General features: G+C 50.5%; 1 protein-coding gene across 5 annotated transcripts in view; it reads right to left on the bottom strand.

Annotated features, from left to right (window-relative positions):
* The window catches only part of LOC124774933, a 53880-nt gene that overhangs the window by 18493 nt on the left and 14600 nt on the right, over window positions 1-20787 (bottom strand). The window lies entirely within an intron of this gene.

The following is a 20787-nucleotide window of genomic DNA, read 5'->3' as shown; positions in this document are numbered from 1 at the left end:
GTGGTCCATTCAGACAGTTTGACATCTCAGAAAAGTCAGAACGATAAAACGGAAAAGGCTAAAAAATGTAAAAGTGCAGTTGTGTCGTCAATGGTAAAAACAAAATGTGGGAAGTCAGCAAGAGAGCAACCCCAAGGCTATTCTAGAGGCAGGAAATATCCCACCTCTGAAGCAGTAGAGGCAAGACCACCTGCTATTTAAAAGCGTTCAACCGCTAGAATGTAGAAGTGCGTATGGGAAAAGGAGACTAACCAATTCTAAAAAGTGATAAAAACAGAGTAAAAGGAAAACAAAAGAGGATCTTGGCCACGGAGGGGAGTAGGGAATCTCCCGACACAGCTTACAATGGGAGACACCCCAACCTTCACCGTGTTGCCCCAACACCAGAGTGAGATTAAAGACCTTAAAACTGAGAATAAAAACCACTTTCACATAGGAAACTGAGAACCAGTTCGACCATCCGGGAATCGTCAGCCAACATTAAAGGTAAAGTGCAGGGAAGTCTGTACTTAGTACGCAGAGCCAAAAGAAGGGGGGCATTCCACCAAAATGTGGGCTACTGACTGGAAGGCTCCACAACCACAAAGTGGGGGTGGCTCATTGGGCAAAAGAAAACCATGGGTCAGCCTGGTATGGCCAATGCGGGGACGACACAGTGTGGTCGAGTCCTTTCGGGAGAGGCGGAAGGAAGAACGCCATGGGACTGGTGTCACCTTAATTTCACGAAGTTTATTAAACAGGGAGGTAGCCTCCCAAGAGATGGCCTATGATTGTGCGAAGTGGGATTTGATGTGAAGTTGTAAATCCACTGCAGGAGGGGTTACACAGAAAGGGGGGATAAGAGACTGCTCCCTCACCCAAACGATCAGCAAGCTCATTACCTGGGATACCCACATGGCCAGGGACCTAAAGGAAGCCAATGGAACAAGCAGCATGGTGAAGATCAGCGAGATGGTTATGGATGGCCGAGACCAAGGGATGGCGAGTAAAACACCAGTCAAAGGTCAGAAGGCCCCTCATTGAGTCCATACAAAACAAAACGCAGTTGACTTGCGACTGTTGAATAAAGGTATGAGCCTGGGAAATTGCCATTAATTCCGCAGTAAACACCCCACATGTAGGAGGCAAGAGATGATTTTCCGTGCCAACAGAGGACGCGAAGTTATATCCCATATGATCAGTAGATTTAGAGCCATCAGTATAAAAAACAACAACATCCCGAAACTCCCATAAAATCTGACGAAAAAAACAAATGGAACACCATCGGGGGAATGGAATCTTTCGGACCTCGGCAGAGATCCATCAGAATTCGGGGCCGAGGGGAAAAAAAAGAGGGGGGGGGGGGGGGGAGTGGGTGTTGGGGAGGGAGCATCGATGACAGGACAAAGAAGGAAGCTGAAAATCACAGCGAAGAGACGCAAGGCGGAGCCCAACCGGTAAAGCCACCTGAGGGCGGGAAACAGGTGGGTGACGTCCATGGTATGGGAACAGGATAGAATAGGAAGGATGAGTGGGGGAGGAATGGACAGTGATTGCATAGGACACCAGAAGCTGGGACTGCCAAACAGAAAGGGGGGGGGGGGGGGGGGATCCCAGCTTCAAACAGGAGACTATCAACAGGGCTAGTGGGTAAGGCACCGGTGGCCAAACTAATACCACAATGGTGGACCGGATCCAGCAGGTGCAGTGTGGAAGGAGCAGCCGAACCATAAACTTGACAACCATAGTCCAAGCAAGGCAGCACTAAAGCCCGATAAAGGCGGAGAAGGATGGAGTGGTCTGCACCCCAAGAGGTGTGGGCAAGGAAGCTGGTTGGTTTGGAGGGAGTAAAGGGACCAGACTGCTATGGTCATCGGTCCCTTGTTCCAAATACAAAGAACACCCACAGAGAATAACAAAGAGGAACAGAAGAGATCACAGACGATACAGGACAAGAGAAACTGAGACAAGGACAAGACAAAACGAACTAAAACCACACAGAGTGTGACGGTGGTTGGCCGACCATAGAAATAAATAAGGAAAAGCCAACCACTGAGAAACACATTAAAAAAAATCAGTGTAAAATCATAGGCCAAAGGCCAGAATCAACACAAAACGATAAAATAAAACAGAAACACTCGGAGTAAATGATAAAATCCCCCTGCCCGAATAAAACGTAAAACTAAGTCAGCCATAGTGGAGTCGTCTGTTAAAAGGGCAGGGAGCGTAGCAGGCAGCGCAAATGTCTGCCTGACCACAGCTAAAAGGGGGCAGGCCAGTAAAATGTGGGCCACTGTCAAAGCTGCCCCACAGCGACATAGAGGAGGGTCCTCCCGGCGCAGTAAATAACCGTGTGTCAGCCGGGAGTGGCCAATGCGGAGCCGGCAAAGAACTACTGAGTCCCTGCGAGGGGCCCGCAGGGACAACCGCCACACAGCCGTCGTCTCCTTGACAGCACGGAGTTTATTGCGCATTGGCAGTTCGCGCCATTCATCGTCCCATAGCGCCAAGATTTTGCGGCGGAAGACTGCCCGCAAATCAGGCTCTGGGAGGCCAACGTCCAGAGATGGCTTACTGGTGGCCTCTTTCGCCAGGCGGTCAACATGTTCGTTACCCGGGATACCGACATGACCGGGGGTCCACACAAAGACCACAGAGCGGCCGCAACAGGCGAGAGTATGCAGAGACTCGTGGATAGCCATCACCAAACGAGAACGAGGGAAACACTGGTCGAGAGCTCGTAAACCGCTCAGGGAATCGCTACAGATAACGAAGGACTCACCTGAGCAGGAGCGGATATACTCTAGGGCACGAAAGATGGCGACCAGTTCAGCAGTGTAAACGCTGCAGCCATCCGGCAAGGAACGTTGTTCGGAAAGGTCCCCTAGAGTGAGCGCATATCCGACACGACCAGCAACCATCGAACCGTCAGTGTAAACAACACCAGAGCCCTGATACGTGGCCAGGATGGAATAAAAGCGGCGGCGGAAGGCCTCTGGAGGGACTGAGTCCTTAGGGCCCTGTGCCAAGTCGAGCCGAAGGCTAGGGCGACGAACACACCATGGGGGTGTATGCAAAGTAGCCCAGAAAGGAGGTGGAACAGTGAAACCCTGGAGCCCAGAGAGAAGCTCTTTGACGCGGACCGCTATTGTACAACCAGACCGGGGCCGACGTTCTGGCATACGGACGACTGACCGCGGGAACAGGAGGCGATAGTTTGGATGCCCGGGCGAGCTTAGAACATGGGCAGCATAAGTGGCCAGCAAACGTTGGCGTCAGAACCGCAGTGGAGGTACACCTGCCTCCACTAGTACGCTGTCCACAGGGCTGGTGCGGAAAGCACCAGTGGCAAGGCGTATCCCGCTGTGGAGAATCGGGTCCAGCACCCGTAACGCAGATGGGGATGCTGAGCCATAAGCCAGGCTCCCATAATCCAGACGGGACTGGATTAACGCCTGGTAGAGCCGCAACAGTGTAGAGCGGTCGGCGCCCCAGCGGGTGTTGCTCAAGCATCTCAGAGCGTTTAGATGCCGCCAACACGTCTGTTTCAGCTGCCGGATATGAGGCAGCCAAGTCAACCGGGCATCGAAAACCACCCCCAAAAACCTGTGGGTCTCCACCACAGCAAGGAGTTCGTCGGCAAGATAAAGCCGCGGCTCAGGATGGACTGTTCGGCGCCGGCAGAAATGCATAACGCAGGTCTTGGCTGCCGAAAACTGAAATCCATGCGCTACAGCCCAAGACTGTGCCTTACGGATAGCGCCCTGTAGCTGACGTTCAACAGCTGCAATGCCAGTAGAGCTGTAATAAAGGCAGAAGTCGTCAGCATACAGGGAAGCGGAGACAGAATTTCCCACGGCTGCAGCAAGCCCGTTAATGGCTATTAAAAACAGACACACACTTAAAACAGAGCCCTGTGGCACACCGTTCTCCTGGACGTCGGAGGAACTATACGAGGCCGCGACTTGCACGCGGAAGGTACGACACGACAGAAAATTGCGGATAAAAATCGGCAGAGGACCCCGAAGACCCCATCCATGGAGCGTAGAAAGAATGTGATGACGCCACGTCGTATCGTACGCCTTCCGCATGTCGAAAAAGACAGCGACCAGGTGCTGACGGCGGGAAAAGGCAGTACGGATGGCCGACTCCAGGCTCACCAGATTGTCGGCGGCGGAGCGGCCTTTACGGAACCCACCCTGAGATGGAGCCAGAAGGCCCCGAGACTCCAGTACCCAATGCAAGCGCCGGCTCACCATCCGTTCAAGCAACTTGCAAAGAACGTTGGTGAGGCTAATGGGACGGTAGCTGTCCACCTCCAGAGGGTTCTTTCCAGGTTTCAAAACGGGGATGACAACGCCTGCCCGCCATTGCGACGGAAACTCCCCCTCGACCCAAAGACGGTTGTAAAGATCGAGAAGGCGCCGCTGGCAGTCCACTGAAAGGTGTTTCAGCATCTGACAGTGGATGCCATCTGGCCCAGGAGCGGTATCAGGGCAAGCAGCGAGGGCACTGCGAAATTCCCACTCACTAAATGGAGCATTGTAAGATTCTGGGTGGTTGGTGCGAAACGAAAGGCTCCGACTTTCCATCCGCTCTTTAATGGAGCGGAAGGCCTGGGGGTAATTCGCAGAAGCGGAACTCATAGCAAAATGCTCTGCTAAGCGATTGGCAATGACGTCGGAGGCAGTACAAACTGCTCCATTCAGTGAGAGCGCAGGGACGCTGGCAGGTGGCCGATAGCCGTAGACGCGTCGAATCTTGCCCCAGACCTGCGAGGGAGTGACATGGAGGCCAATGGTGGACACATACCGCTCCCAGCACTCCTTCTTGCCTTGGCGGATAAGGAGGCGGGCCCGCGCACGCAGCCGTTTGAAGGCGATAAGGTGGTCGAGGGAGGGGTGTCGCTTGTGACGCTGGAGCGCCCGCCGGCGATCTTTACTCGCTTCAGCGATCTCAGGCGACCACCAAGGCACAGCCTTCCGCCGAGGGGACCCACAGGAATGGGGAATGGCAGATTCGGCGGCAGTAACGATGCCGGTGGTGACCGATTGAACCACCGCATCAATGTCATCGGTAGAGAGAGGCTCAAAAGCGGCAGTGGAGGAGAACAAGTCCCAGTCAGCCTTATTCATAGCCCATCTGCTAGGGCGCCCAGAAGAGTGGCGCTGTGGTAGTGACAAAAAGATCGGAAAATGGTCACTACCACACAGGTCGTCATGCACACTCCATTGGACAGACGGTAAGAGGCTATGGCTACAGATTGAAAGGTCAATGGCGGAGTAGGTGCCATGCGCCACACTGAAGTGTGTGAAGGCACCATCATTTAACAGCGAGAGATCGAGCTGCGACAATAAATGCTCAACGATGGCGCCTCGACCTGTTGCCACTGACCCACCCCACAGAGGGTTATGAGCGTTGAAGTCGCCCAATAGCAAGAAAGGTGGCGGCAATTGGGCGACCAGTGCAGCCAGGACATGCTGCGAGACATCACCATCCGGTGGAATGTAAAGACTGCAGACGGTAACAGCCTGTGGTGTCCACACGCGTACAGCGACAGCCTCTAAAGGCGTCTGGAGAGGGACAGACTCGCTGTGCAGAGTGTGAAGGACATATATGCAGACGCCACCAGACACCCTTTCATAAGCTGCTCAGTTCTTGTAATAACCCCGATAGCCACGGAGGGCGGGGGTTCGCATCGCTGGAAACCAAGTTTCCTGGAGAGCAATGCAGAAGAAAGGGCGAAGGCTGAGAAGTTGGCGGAGCTCAGCTAAATGGTGGAAAAAACCGCCGCAGTTCCACTGGAGGATGGTATTGTCCATGGCTGAGAAAGGCGTGAAAGGACTGGGAAGGCAATTTACGCCGCTTGTTCACTCACTGCCACCGATTCAGTACCCGGACGAGAGGCATCCATGGCGTCTGAGGGACCAGCGAGATGAAGGTCCTCAGCGGACGCTAGAATCTCGACTTCATCCTCAGACGCAGAGCGCGAAAGGTGCGGTGGGGTTGGTGCCACCGCAAGTTCTTTGGCCTTAGAGGTCTTTCTCTTGGACTTCTCTCGCTGAACCTTGGGTTTCACCGGCTGGGAAGGCTTCACCGATTCAGTCTCCGGGACAGAGGAGGATCGTGAAGCCCTACGCCCGGCTGCTGGTGAGGACTTATGCCACTGGTGGCCGTCATCCTTCCCGCTGGGGGAACCCTGGGAAGGGAGGGTCCCAAGGGAACTCTTACGGGCGAGAGTAGCCGAAGAAGTTAGGCGCTTCTCCGGCTGAGAAGCGGGGACGGACGTCCCCGACGGGTGGGAGGAGGTTGCTCCTGAGGTAGGTGGTGCAGGAGCAACCGGTTGGGGAGAGCCCCCCACGGGCAAGGGGGCAGAAGGAGTCGTACTGCTTATCGAGCTGGCTGGAAGTCTCGAAACTGATGGAGCTAGCACAGTTGTTGTAGCAGCTGCATACGAAGATGTCATTCTCACAGGATGGAGTCTGTCATATTTCCGTTTGGCCTCAGTATAGGTCAGCCGGTCCAGGGTCTTATATTCCATGATTTTGCGCTCTTTCTGAAAGACTTTGCAGTCAGGCGAGCAAGGTGAATGGTGCTCCCCGCAGTTGACGCAGATGGGAGGCGGGGCACATGGAGTATCGGGATGAGACGGGCGTCCGCAATCTCGACATGTGAGGCTGGAAGTGCAGCGGGAAGACAGATGGCCGAACTTCCAGCACTTGAAGCACCGCATCGGGGGAGGGATATAGGGCTTGACGTCACATCGGTAGACCATCACCTTGACCTTTTCCGGTAACGTATCACCCTCGAAGGCCAAGATGAAGGCACCGGTAGCAACCTGATTGTCCTTCGGACCCCGATGAACGCGCCGGATGAAATGAACACCTCTACGTTCTAAGTTGGCGCGCAGCTCGTCATCAGACTGCAAAAGGAGATCCCTATGGAAAATAACACCCTGGACCATATTAAACTCTTATGTGGTGTAATAGAAACGTTAACATCCCCCAACTTGTCACAAGCAAGTAACCTGCGGGACTGGGCGGAGGATGCCGTTTGTATCAGTACTGACCCAGAGCGCATTTTAGACAAGCCCTCCACCTCCCCAAACTTGTCCTCTAAATGCTCGACGAAGAACTGAGGCTTTGTGGAGAGAAAAGACTCCCCATCAGCTCGCGTGCAAACTAAGAATCGGGGCGAATAACTGTTAACTCCATCCTGCGACTTACGCTCTTCCCACGGCGTGGCCAGGGAAGGGAACGTTTTCGGATCGTACTTCTGAGCATTAAATTGAGCCCGAGAACGCTTAGAGACTGCTGGCGGCTGGCCGCCAGCGAGAGATGATGTACCACGCTTCATTGCGGGTCATCCGCCCTGATGCCACCTACTCCGACCAAGGGCCCTCCCCACGGGCGCCACCCAGCCACAGCAATAGCCACCTGGCAGGATGGCCATTGCCGGGAGTCCTGATGCCCCAGGGAGATGGGCATCTACTCCTTGGCATACGTGGGGAGTGAACGGCGCAGGCATCAGTAGAGCGATCCCTGTGTTGTCAGGGGGCTACAACCAAGAGGGTACATGGCGGCCCCACCACAACGGACTGGCTACCGTGCTGGATGTTAGGTGACATGTGGTCCATGGGCGTCGTCAGTGCAGAAAATGGCCCTGCACAGTGCTTGGCAGAAAGTGCACGCAGGGGCGCATCGATGCCCAAGAGATGGAGAGCGGGCAAGACTGCAATGCAACGACGAATAAGATGGCGAAAGTTCTCAACACAACACGGACACAATGCACCAAGTAAGGCGCCCTTCCCCAATCGGCTCGCTCTTCGGAAAAATTTTGAGATATGGAGGTCAAACCCGACAGGGGACCATCACATAAGGCCGAAACGTTTGAGACTCCTTTTAGTCGCCTCTTACGACAGGCAGGAATACCGCGGGCCTATTCTTACCCCCGAACCCGCAGGGGGGCGGGCAAGGAAGCAAAGGACATCGAGTTTACGGAAACATCCTACCTTCAGAAGTCTGGTATGAGGCAGCCAAGTGAACTTGTTGTCGAAAAGAAGACCCAGGAAACGAAACTGTGGGATCACAGGTAATCGTTGTGCATCGAGATAGAGCTCCGGATCGGGGTGGATCGTAGTACAGCGACCAAAGTAGCAACCCATGGTTTTAAAGGAGAGAATTGAAACCCGTGTAATAGGGTCCATGCAGAGGCACGCTGTATAGCTCCCTGAAGCTGCCACTCTGCAGAGGCCATAGAAGAGGAACTAACCCAAATGCAGAAAACATCCACATACGGAGCAGGAGCGACCAAAGGACCCACAGAGGCCACAAGTCCATTGATAGCAATGAGGAAAATAAGTACACTCAATACCGAACCCTGTGGGATGCCACTCTCCTGGGTCCATGGAGAACTAAAAACAGTAGCAACCTGAACCCTGAATGACCGATTGAACAGGAACTGGCGGATAAAAATCGGGAGTGGGCCCCGAAGACCCCACTGATGAAGTGTAAGTAAGATGTGATGGCGCCAAGCCGTCATAGGCCCTGCAAAGATAAAAAATACTGCAACCAAATGGCAGCACTGGGAAAAAGCCTGCCAAACTGCGGATTCGAAGCTAAGTAAATGATCGATTGGAGATCGTCCCTCTTGGAAGCCACACTGGTAAGGGGACAATAGATCCCGAGATTTGAGGACCCAATTAAGCCGATGGGCTACCATCTGTTCAAGTAACTTGCAAACAACATTTGTCAGACTAATTGGGCAACAACTTTCAACAAACAGGGGGTTCTTACCAGGCTTAAAGACAGGAACGACGATGCTATCCCTCCACTGAGAAGGGAAGTCACCCTGGAGCCAAACACGGTTAAACTCTTGGAGAAGATGTTGCCATTGTGGAGCACTGAGATGTTGAAGCAGTTGGTTATGAATGGAGTCTGGGCCAGGGGCCGTATCATGAGAAAGAAGAAAGTGTGGAAAGAAATTCCCATTCAGTAAAAGGTTCGTTGTAAGATTCTGACTGACAAGGGGTAAAACGTAAGGCGTAAGCTTTGCCCTGCTGTTTCTGGTGAAGGAAAGCAGCCGGATAGGAGGCTGATGCTGTTGCAAAATGGGTCACAAGATGTTCTGCAAGAATCAACGGGTCCGTGCAAAGGACATCCGGGAGGTGAAGGCCTGGGAGGGTGGACTGCCGATGGCAACCTTGGAGAGAGCGAAGTGTAGCCCATACCTGTGACATAGGGACAGTAGAACCGAGGGAAGAAACAAAGCGTTCCCAACACATCCGTTTGCTCTGTTTGATTAAGTAATGGGCTTTAGCGCGAAGGCGTTTAAAGGTAATAAGGTTGGCAACAGATGGGTGCCTCTTAAGGTGTTGCAAAGCTCGACGGCAATCACAGATGGCAATGGAAATGGCTGTACTCCACCACGAGACTTGCCGGCGGCGAAATGGTCCAGATGAACGTGGTACAGCAAGGCTAGCAGCGCGAACAATTGCGTCAGACACTTCACGTAGGACGTCATCAATACAACCGGACAAAGAGGGAGAAAACACAACCTGTGCAGTATATAGAGGCCAATAGGCGCATTGGAAAGACCAACGAGGTAACCTGTCCATCGGGGAGTGGGAAGGGAGCCAGAGAATCAACGGGAAATGGTCACTATCATAAAGGTCGTCGTGTGGTAACCAGTGTAATGAAGGGACAAGGGAGGGAAAAGAAAGAGAAAGATCAAGGCAGAAAAGGTACCATGACCAGCACTAAAAAGAGTAGGGGAGCCATCATTAAGAAGGCACAAGTAGTGGTCTGCAAGAAGCTGGTGTATGAGAAGACCTCGTCTAGATGGAAATGCACTGCCCCACAAGGGATGATGAGCATTAAAATCCCCGAGAAGAAGCAACGGAGGAGGAAGTTGATGAAGAAGGGCAGTTAAGGCAGCAGGTGTCAGAGTCCTGTCAGGAGGAAGATAAAGATTGCAAACCGTGACCTCAGAGTCCAAGTGGACCCTAACAGCAACCACTTCCAATGTAGTTTGAAGAGGAATCTACACGCTAGCAACGTCTGTACAGACCAACGTACAAATGCCACCAGAGGCCAGCAGGGAGCCAACCTGATTTCGGCAGAAAACACGGAACACACAGAGGGTCGGTGAATGATCATCAGTAAAATGAGATTCCTGTATAACCACACAAGCTGCAGAGTAAGACGAAATAAGGGATTTCAACTCCAGAAGATGATGGTAATATCCATTGCAATTCCATTGGACAACCACAGAACAATGATTCAAATGGGGGTTGAACAGGCTAAAGCCAGTCATGCTGCCGTGTCACCACCCGTCACCGACAAGGAGGGGGCGACATCCATCGATAACAGGTCAGAATCAGGTTGCGAAGCCGGGGATGAGACCTATGGTGACACCAGTGGCTCCTTGTCCCAGGACTTATGTTTCTTCTTCTTTTCTGTTTAAGATTGAGGATGGCTGTGTGGCATAAAGGAGCCAGCTGCAGCAAGATAGGGAACAGAAAAAGATTGGGCGACCTGGGGGCCCTTAGACCGTGATTCTCGCGGTCATTGCGTGGCAGCAGACCTTTGGCCTGGAAGGTGCATCCCGGGAGGGGCACCCTTGACCGACGGATGCCGAAGAAGTGGGACACTTCTCCAGCTGGGGAGGGGGAGTGGCGGCCGGAGGAACGGGTGTGGGAGCCGCAGGGGAGGGGAGGAGGAGAGGGGTTTGGGACTGGGGTAAGGAAGGGGGAGGAAGGGGTGAAGATGAAACTAAAGCATAACTAGACGTCATGGACACAGGGTGAAGATGTGCATACTTCTTACGAGCCTCAGTGTAGGTTAAATGATCAAGGGACTTCTACTCCTGTATCTTCTTTTCCTTCTTATATACTGGGCCATCTGATGAATGTGGAGAATCATTGCCACAACAATTAACACACACAGGAGGGGGAACACAGGAACTCCCCTCATGGAGTGGACTTCCAGTCACCACAGAGTGGGGCCTGTGAACAGCGAGAAGACGTGTCCAAAACGCAAGCACTTACAACGCCTCATAGAGGTGGGATGTACGGCTTCACGTCTCATCGATAAACCATAATCTTTACTTTCTCAGGGAGGGTAACCCCTTCAAAGGCCAGGATAAAGGCACCAGTATCAATGCGATTGTCCTTCGGACCCTTCTGAACACACCGAACAAAGTGAACACCCCGCCGTCTGAGATTGTCCCGAAGTTCCTCATCAGTTTAAAGGATGGGGTCCCTGTGAAAAATCACACCTAGATTGTCCCGAAGTTCCTCATCAGTTTAAAGGATGAGGTCCCTGTGAAAAATCACACCTAGAACCATATTTAGAGACTGGTGGGGGGTAAAGGACACAGGAATTGTGCAAAGATGGTTACAGGCACGAAGGGCTGCAGACTGGGTAGCTGAAGCAGTTTTTATCAACAATGAACCCGACCGCATCTTGCTCAGAGAGTCCACTTCGCCAAACTTGTCTTCAATGTGTTCCCAAAAAATAAAGGTTTGGTATTGGTGAAAGTATCCCCATCAGACCTGGTGCAAACCAGATAGTGGGGGAAAGGTTTCGCCCCTAGCTGACAGGCCTGATCCTCCTCCCAGGGGTAGCCATGGAAGGGAAGGCCGAAGGGGCACAAGAAGCAGCACTAAAAGAATCATTTCCACACGGAGAGACGCCCGCAGAAGAACAGCCAGAGTTCTGGACCTGTATGCATTTCATTTGCATAGCATCCGCCCTGATACCACCCACTGCGATCAGGGGCTCTCCCCACGCGCGTCACTCAGCCACAGTAAGGGCCGTCTGGCACGGCGGCCATTGCCAGGAGTTCCGATGCTCCAGGATGACAAGCAACCACTCCTAGGCTCACATGAGGTGGTCACAGCTCAGGTATCAGAAGTGTGATCCCTGCGAGTTCAGGGGGCTAAACCAAAAGGGTACATAGCGATCCCACCACATGGGATGGTTACCATGCTGTCTATGCACCTTAGCATCAGACAACGACGTGAAAGAAAAGGTGGAATGAACTAGGAGGGCACATGTCGGAGACACTAGGTAAGGTGCTCTTTCCCAAATGGCTCAAACTACGGAATAGAAATTTAGTAAAGGAGGTCAAAACCCCAGAGGGGGGCCAGAGAATGCCAAAAGGATGAGGTGATTACACAACAAAACCAAACTGCAAAACCAACATAACGAGGAGGATAGCCGGGACAACATAAACAAGGACACCAAGAAAGGGAGAGGAGAGGGTGAAGGGGAAGGAGCAAGGAGAGGGAAGGAGGGGAAGGCCAAGGAAATGCAGCCCTGGAAAGGAAGGAAGGTTGCAATAGCCCGTGCTCACCATGCACCTACTCATGAAAGAACCGTGAGCCCCCTGGGGGGTATCCATGTAGATGCAGATGTAGATGTAGACTCCAGGATCCAACCCAACCGCCAACACACCATACATGCCAGCAGCTTACAAGGAACATTGGTGAGGCCGATGGGCTGATAGCTATCCACATAAAACGGATTTTTACCGGGTTTGAGCACCAGAATGATGGTATGCTCCTGCCATTGCGATGGCTGAAGATTACGAGGAGATGTCACTTGTAGTCAGATGAGAGATGTTTAATCATCTGACCATGGATTCGATCTGGTCCAGGAGCAGTGTCAGGGCAATGTGCAAGGGCACTGAGGATCTCCCACTCTGTAAATGAGGTGTTATAGGATTCACTGTGGTATGCAGTGAAAGAGACGACTTCCCCTTACAGCCACCATTTGAGAGTGAGAAAGGCTGGGGGGTAATTCTCCGATGCAGAGGCTCGAGCTTAGTGCTCGGCAATCGCGAGTGTGTCGGTAGATAACACACCATTTATGTTAACACCGGAAACACCTGTTGGGGTCTGGTACCCAAAAACACATTTGATCCTTGCCCAGACTGGAGAAGGTAACGTATGGCACCCAATGGTCGAGACGTATCTCTCCCAACACTCCTGCTTCCTATGTTTAATAAGCTGGCAAATATGGACAATGAGCCGTTTAAAGACTACGAGATGCTGCTGTAGATCATGGCGACACTCCTTAATTGCTTCAGCAACTTCCGACGACCACCAAGGGTCTGTCTTTCGCCGGGGGCACTCTAAAGAGCGAGGGATCATGTTTTCTGCCACAGAAACAATTGTTGTAATCACCTGCTCAACCATCACATCGATGTTCCTGTACGGGAGAGATTCAATGGTGACAGCAGAGGTGAAAGTTTCACAGTCCACCTTGTTTAAAGCCCATCTGGGCAGGCATCCATGGGCCTGATACCAGGGCAGTGACAGGAAGATAGGGAAGTGGTCACTACTACACAGGTCATCATGTGATCTCTAGTGGATAGATGGGAGAAGTCGTGGGTTGCAAATTGATAAATCAATGGCCGAGTTACTACCATGAGCCACACTGAAATGGGTGGTGACCACAGTATTTAAGAGACAGAGGTCGAACTGAGACAGTAAAGTTTCAACATCTCTGCCTCGGCCAATAAGCATGGTGCCGTCCCACAAGGGGTTATGGGCATTAAAATCTCCCAAAAGTAGGAAAGGTTTACAGAGTTGATCAATCAGTGCAAGCTAATACATTCAGGGGTACTGCACCATCTGGATAAAGATATACATTGCAGACAATTATTTCCTGTGTCATCCTTATTCTGGCAGCCACAGATTCAAGAGGCGTTTGAAGGGGCACAGTTCCACTACAGACTGAGTTTAAGACATAAACGCTAACTCCACCTGACACTCAATTATAGTTGCTACAGTTTCTGTAATATCTCTTATAGTCACGGAGGGCAGGGGTCCGCATTGCCGGGAACCAGGTTTCCTGGAGGGCAATGCAGAAAGCAGGTGTAAAGCTTAACAGTAGCTGTAGCTCAGCCAGGTGGTGGAAAAAACTGCCGCATTTCCACTAGAGGATGATGTCATCTTGAGACTGGGAAGGCATGGAACATTCAATGAGGCAGTTTATGCCTCACGGTCACCTGCTGCTACTGACTTATTGCCTGAGCAGTCTATATCCATTGTGTCTGAGGGTCCGGCAAGATATAGGGACTCAGCGGATGCCAGAATCTCTACCTCATCTGCAAATGCAGAGCTTGTAGGTAGCGGTGGTGTGGATGCCACTGCAATTCCCTAGGTCTTGGGGATCTTTTTGTATTGCTCTCTCTGCTCCTCGGCTTTTCCCTTGCTGGGAGGACTTCACTGATTCAGTCTCCGGGACCAAGGATGAGCGTGAAGCCGTACGACCAGCTGCTTGGGCTCTTCAGCCACTGGCAGGTGCCATCTTTCCTACTAGCAGAAACCTGGGAAGGAAGTGACCAAAGATACCCCTTCCTAGAGAGAGGAGCCGAAGAAGACTTATGCTTCTCCAGCGCAGAAGTAGGGACTGATATCCCCAATGGTTGGGGAGATTTTGCTCCTGAAGTAGGTGGTGCAGGAGCAACAGGGAGGAAGTGCCCCCCGCCATCAAGGGGGCAGATGTAGTCTTCCGGCTCTGAGAGGTGACTGGGGTTGGCAGAGCTGATGGGGCTAGAACTGCTGTAGCAGCGGCACTAGACGATGTAAGTGTTCAAATTTTCTCTTAGCCTCAGTGTAGGTCAGTTGGTCCAGGGTTTTGTACTCCATGATTTTCCCTTCTTTTGGCAAGATCCTGCAGTCAGACGAGCAAGGCAAATGGTGCTCTCCACAGTTGACACAGATGGGAGGTGGGGCACATGGAGTATTGGGGTGTGATGGGCGTCCGCAATCTCGACATGTGACGCTGGAAGTACAGCAGGAAGACATATGGTCAAACTTCCAGCATTTAAAGCATCACATTTGGGGAAGGATATAGGGCTTTACAGTGATGTAAAGTGGTAGACCATCACCTTGACCTTCTTGGGTAATGTATTAACCTCAAAGGCCAAGATGAAGGCAACAGTGGCAACCTTATTATCAGACCCCGGTGAACATGCCAAACGAAATGTACACCTCGCTGCTCTAAATTGGCGTGTGCTCATCGTCAGACTGCAAAAGAAGGTCCCTGTGAAATATGGGCCCCTGGACCATATTTAAACTCTTATGGGGTGCGATGGTTACAGCTTGTCACAAGCGAGTAACGCCCGTGACTGGGCAGAGGATGCTGTTTTGATCAAGACTGACCCAGATCTCATTTTGGACAAGCCCTCCCCACCTCCCCAAACTTGTCTCTAAATGCTCTATAAAAATCTGAGGCTTCATCATCATGAAAGATTCCCCATCATCTCTCGAACACACAAGGCACCGGGGCGAATAAGAGCTGCTGCCGTCCTTAGCCTGACGTTCCTCTCACGGTGTGGCGAGGAAGGGGACCATGAAAGCCTCAGTCATGGAGGGTAACTACAATGTGATGGCGCCAAGCCACGTCATACACCTTATGAAGGTCAAAGGAGACCGCAACAAGATGCTGGCAGTGAGTAAAAGCCTGTCAGATGGCTGATTCCAATAGGAGTAAATGGCCATTTGGAGATTGCCCAGCCTGGAAGGCACACTGATACGGGGACGAAAGGCAGTGAGAATTGAGTACCCAACATAATCTTAAGCTGACCATCTTTCAAGCAGTTTACAAAGTACATTCATCAGGCTAATTGGGTGGTAGCTGTTGAAAGACATTGGGTTTTTCCCAGGCTTAAGGATGGGAGTAACTATACTGTTTTGCCACTGTGACAGAAAAGCACCCATGAGCCAAATGAGGTTGAAGACCCTGTGGAGCCGTTGCCTCTGGGGATTGTCCAAGTGTTGGATCATCTGGTTGTAGATGGATCCCAGACCTGGGGCAGTGTGTCATGAAGAGACAAGAGCCTGCACCAGTTCCCATTCAATGAAGGGTGTATTATAGGGCTCAACATGGTGTGGGATGAAACAGAGGGGGGTCTGTACAACTTTGCATTCCTGCTGGAGAAAGGCAGCAGGGTAGGAAGAGGACGATGATGCCATCGCAAAGTGTGTCACGAGGTGTTCTGCGAGGACCAATGGATCAGTGCACAGAGCACCTTGGAGATTCAGACAGTGGACAGTTGACTGTCGCTAGTGGCCCAGAATGCTACGGAGCTTTGACCAAACTTGTTATGAAGAGACATACGTCCCCAGGGAGGAAACACAGTGCTCCCAGCATTCCTTTTTAGTCTCCTTAATAAGGTAATAAGCCTTAGCACAGAGACACTTAAAAGTGAGGAGGTTGGTCTGTGAAAGGTGTCGCTTAAATCACTGCAGCGATCGTTGGCAGTCCTAAATAGTGACTGCGACATCCTTGGTCCACCACGGTACCAGTCAACGACAAGGGGCACCTGTGGATAGATGGATAGCAGTACCAGCAGCATGAAGAATAGTGGCAGAGATGCCTTGCATGACTACATCAATGGAATTTGAGAGGGAGGTGTCAAAGTGCACAGCAGATGTATATAAAGGCCATTTGGCCCTGCCAAATGCCCAATGCTTGGCAACAGCAGGGGAATGATAGAATTTCTGGAAAGTGGTCACTGTCACAAAGGTCATCATGGGATGACCAACGTAGGGCAGCCACAAGGGCAGGGGAGGAGATTGTGAGATCAATAGCAGAGAAGGTGCCATGAATGGCACTGAAGTGCATAGGGAAACCATAATTGAGGAGACACAAATCAAGGTCCATAATTGAGGAGACACAAATCGAGGTCCATGATAAGTTGGTCAATTAGGATACCCCTACCCACTGAAGTGACACTCCCCCATGGTGGATGCTGGGCACTGAAGTCCCCAAGGAGAAGAAAGAGGGGGGGGGGGGGGGGGGAGTGGCTGGATTAACATAGACAGTGCAACGTAAGGAAGTGACCTGCCTACCTGGAGGGAGGTAGACATTGCAAATGGTGATTATCGGAGTCATTTGCACTTGAACCATCACTTCCTAGTTGGTACATAGGGGGATCCAGTCACTAATGACATCGGAGCGAACGAAAGTACAGGCACCACCAGATGCTACCCCAGGGCCAGTACGGTTCTGACAGAATGCCCAATAACCATGAAAAGTTGGAGAGTGGTCATCATGGAAATGCATTTCTTGAAGAACAAGACAGAATGCAGAATAGGAGGAGATGAGACATTGCATTTCCGGTAGGTGACAACAGTATCCATTGCAATTCCACTGGATGATTGTGTGGTGAAAGCCCAAGATAGACAAGAAGAAGCTGAGGAGGAGGTCAGGTCACTCGGTCAGCAGTCGTCACCAACAAGGATGGGGTGATATCCATAAATAAGATGTCAGACTCAGGTTGTGATAGGGAGATGGCACCTTCAGGGGCACCTTGTCTTGGGATTTATGTTTCTTCTCCTTCTCCTTCTTTTTCTCCTCCTCCTCCTCCTCTTTCTCTTTCTGAGGTGGAGCAAGTCAGGGCAAAGGGGGAGTACAGGCTTCTGCAAGATCTGTAACTGAAAGAGAACGGGCAAAATTGTGGCGCACAGATGGTGCACCTTGTGGCCGAGTGGCAGTACGAGTCTTCAGGCCTGAGAGACACCGGGGAGAGGGGTCCCGGGAGGGGGCACTTCTTTGGCCGGGGAGGGGAAACGGCTCCCTGATGGCAGGTTGTAGGAACTGTTGGGGAGGCGGAGGGGAGAGAGGGACGGGACTGGGGTAAGGATGAGGGGGAGGGGGAAATGAAGTAACAGTGGCAAAAGTTGAAGATAGTGGCACTGGATGGAGTCTCTCATACTTTTGGTGAGCCTCAGCATAGGACAGGTCATCCAGGGACTTGTATTCATGGATCTTCATTTCTCTCTTGCAAGCTGGGCAAGCTGGTGAGTGAGGGGACTGGTGGTCAGCACAATTGACACACACAGGTGGCGGAACACCGGGGCTTCCCTCATGGAGTGGGTTGCCACAGTCACCACACAAAGGATCCACCATACAGCGAAAAAACATATGTCCAAAATGCAAGCACCAAAAGTACCGCATAGGTGGAGGAAAGTACGGCTTCACATTACATCCGTAGCACATAACCTTAACTTTCTCTGGAAGAGTACCCCCTCAAAAGCCTGAATGAAGGCGCCAGTATCGGTGCAGTTGTCTTTGCAATGCTTCTGCACACATCTAACAAAATGATGCCACACTGCCCCAGGTTAGCCTAGAGTTCCTCATCAGCTTGCAGGATCAGGCCCCTATGAAAAACTACTCCCTGGACCATGCCCAGAGATTCATAAGGAGTGGTAGACATGGGGACATTCCCAAGATGATCACAGGCATGAAGAGTTGGGTGGCAGAAGAAGCTTTAATCAACAGGGAGCCCGACCGCATCTTACTAACTGTAAGAGACTCCACTTCACCAAACTTTTCCTCTATATTTTCCACAAAAAACAATGGCTTTGTGGTGGTGAATGTGTCCCCACCTGTCCTTGTACAAATGAGGTAACAGGGAAATGGTTTCATCCCAAGATGGCGAACCTGGCCCTCCTCCCATTGTGTAGCTATGGAAGGGAAGGTTGCCGGGACATATGAAGCAGCATTCAAGGACCAGTCATGATTCGAAGAGATGGCCATATTTTTGCAGTTCGATTCACTTCATGCACCAAGCATCTGCCCTGATACCACCCACTCTGACCAGGGGCTCTCCCCATGTGCACCACCCGGGCACAGCAAGAGCCGACTGGCATGGCAGCTGTTACCAAGAGTTTTGATGCTCCAAGAAGATAAGCAACTACTCCTTGGCATACATAGAGAGAGAACAGCTCAAGGATCAGTAGTGTGATCCCTGTGTTGTCATGGGGCTTAGCCATATGGGTACGTAACAGCCCCATCACAAGGACTGGCTACACGTGCTGGTGACCTAGCAGGGTTGAAGGGGGCTACAGTGGGTAAGGGAGAGGGGAAGGAGGGGGGAGAGGAATCCACACCACGGATGCTATGGAGAAAATTCTTTCCCATATGGCTCACACTAAAAACAGGAAATTTTGAAGTGGAGGTCAAACCTCAAGTGGGGACCTAAACACCAAAAAGGATGAAAGAACAGCAAAAGGAACAAAATTGCAACCAATACAAGAAACCAGGCGTATAGCCAGGTCAACATAAATCAGAACACAGAGAGGGGGGAAGGAGGCGGCAACAGGAAGGAGCCAGGATAGGGAGCGAGGGTGAAGGAAATGCAGCCAGGGAATGAAGAATGGGCCGCAACAGCTCAGGGCCCCATGTGTGCCACTCATGAACTCACAAAAGAACTGTGAGCCCTCTGGGGGGACACTAAACAGAATTGCAGACTGAAAGCGAAGTAAATTAATCTATGGTTAGACCAAACACCAGCCATATACCAGGAGGTACAAATACCACAATGAAGACCAATTCAATGGATATGATAAAACAATTATCATCTAAATTGTCATATGAAATGTCAATTATGTGTATGAAATGACCGCTAAACATAATTAAATGTCAGATCAGTTGTCATCTAAATTGTCATCATAATTATCAACTATATGTAATGAAAGTTGTTCTCAAATAACAAGCTTAATGAAAATTGTATCAAAGATAACTTCATAGCAAATGCTATGATGACTGACATAACAAATTCATCATTACAATGCGGCACATTAACTAACGAAATTAGAGCCTTAAAAACTGCCTATCAAGCCACGTGATGTAACAAAACAGTTGTCTGGCGAACAGTCACAGTGTCTGTCCATGAGGGAAACTCATATAAATGAAAGACTGAAGTCACAATTACTGTGTGTTGTTTAGTACGCAGTTACAGATGCATTATCTCAGGGAGGCACTTTGAGAGATGCAATCAACAGGGAGTTAAACCAAATTAAAATGGTGCAAGACAAAGACTTACCACAGTGGTGGGATAGTGTCCTCACAAATCAGTGACATCCAACAGGAAATAACATTGGATAAACAGAAAGTAATTGACTCACCACCCTCCGTTGTTAGAGTAATAGATGAAAATACTAGTCCTACTGTGTATGAGGAAAGGTATGGTAATGATCTAAGTCATGTAGGCACGTCATCTAACCCTGTATTGTATGACATTTAGGCAGAGCCTCAATTGTCACCTGTTCTGCTTGACAAAAGCTTACTAGAACATAGACAATTCCAAATGTTCACTCCAGATATAAAACATATTCACCCCATTGTCTTCATTATGTGCTTTAAAGGTGTATTACTGAGATAGTCAACTGATCAACATAGAATTCAGTTCATCACAGGTTTCATTCAGGGGGCTCCTGGTACTGCACAGAATTGTCAAAATTATGCACAAAGTATTCTTAGCTAAGACTGGTCTAGGGGTGTCCAGAAAAGACTCTTAAAGGAGGTCTTTATCCAGAACCTTTTAACAGTAGACAATGTAGCCTCCACAATTACTTTGTAAAGTACCTAAATAAAACAAGCTACTGGGAGGAGCCCATATGTGACTGAGAAGTTCTAAGGATATAGAAGGCTTTCCGGTTCCCCAATAACACTACACATGACTCTAAAATAAATAAAAAAATAGCAGGTAATAGAGCCATCTTTGGCTAAGAAGAAGTTTTAATACCAATTAGCATTAAAATTCCAATTATTCATGTTTTTCAATGTGCTCCTGCTGTGGTGACTGAAAAATTAATTTTTGGATGATTAGTGTTCAATCATTTTCTTACACATTCATTTTATGAGGGATACATTACACAAGGAATCTACAGTACAAACATTTATAATTGATTTTTTATTGCAGTTCTTTTCAAGCTGTGTGATGAAAACAGTTACAGATTATCTTTCTAAACCAGTACAGTTTTTAAGGCTGGCAGCCTTGTTCTAC

Source organism: Schistocerca piceifrons, chromosome 1 (genome assembly GCF_021461385.2).
Source record: "Schistocerca piceifrons isolate TAMUIC-IGC-003096 chromosome 1, iqSchPice1.1, whole genome shotgun sequence".
Taxonomy (NCBI): domain Eukaryota; kingdom Metazoa; phylum Arthropoda; class Insecta; order Orthoptera; family Acrididae; genus Schistocerca; species Schistocerca piceifrons.
Note: the sequence above shows the minus strand (reverse complement) of the source record. Positions and strands in the feature narration are given on the sequence as shown.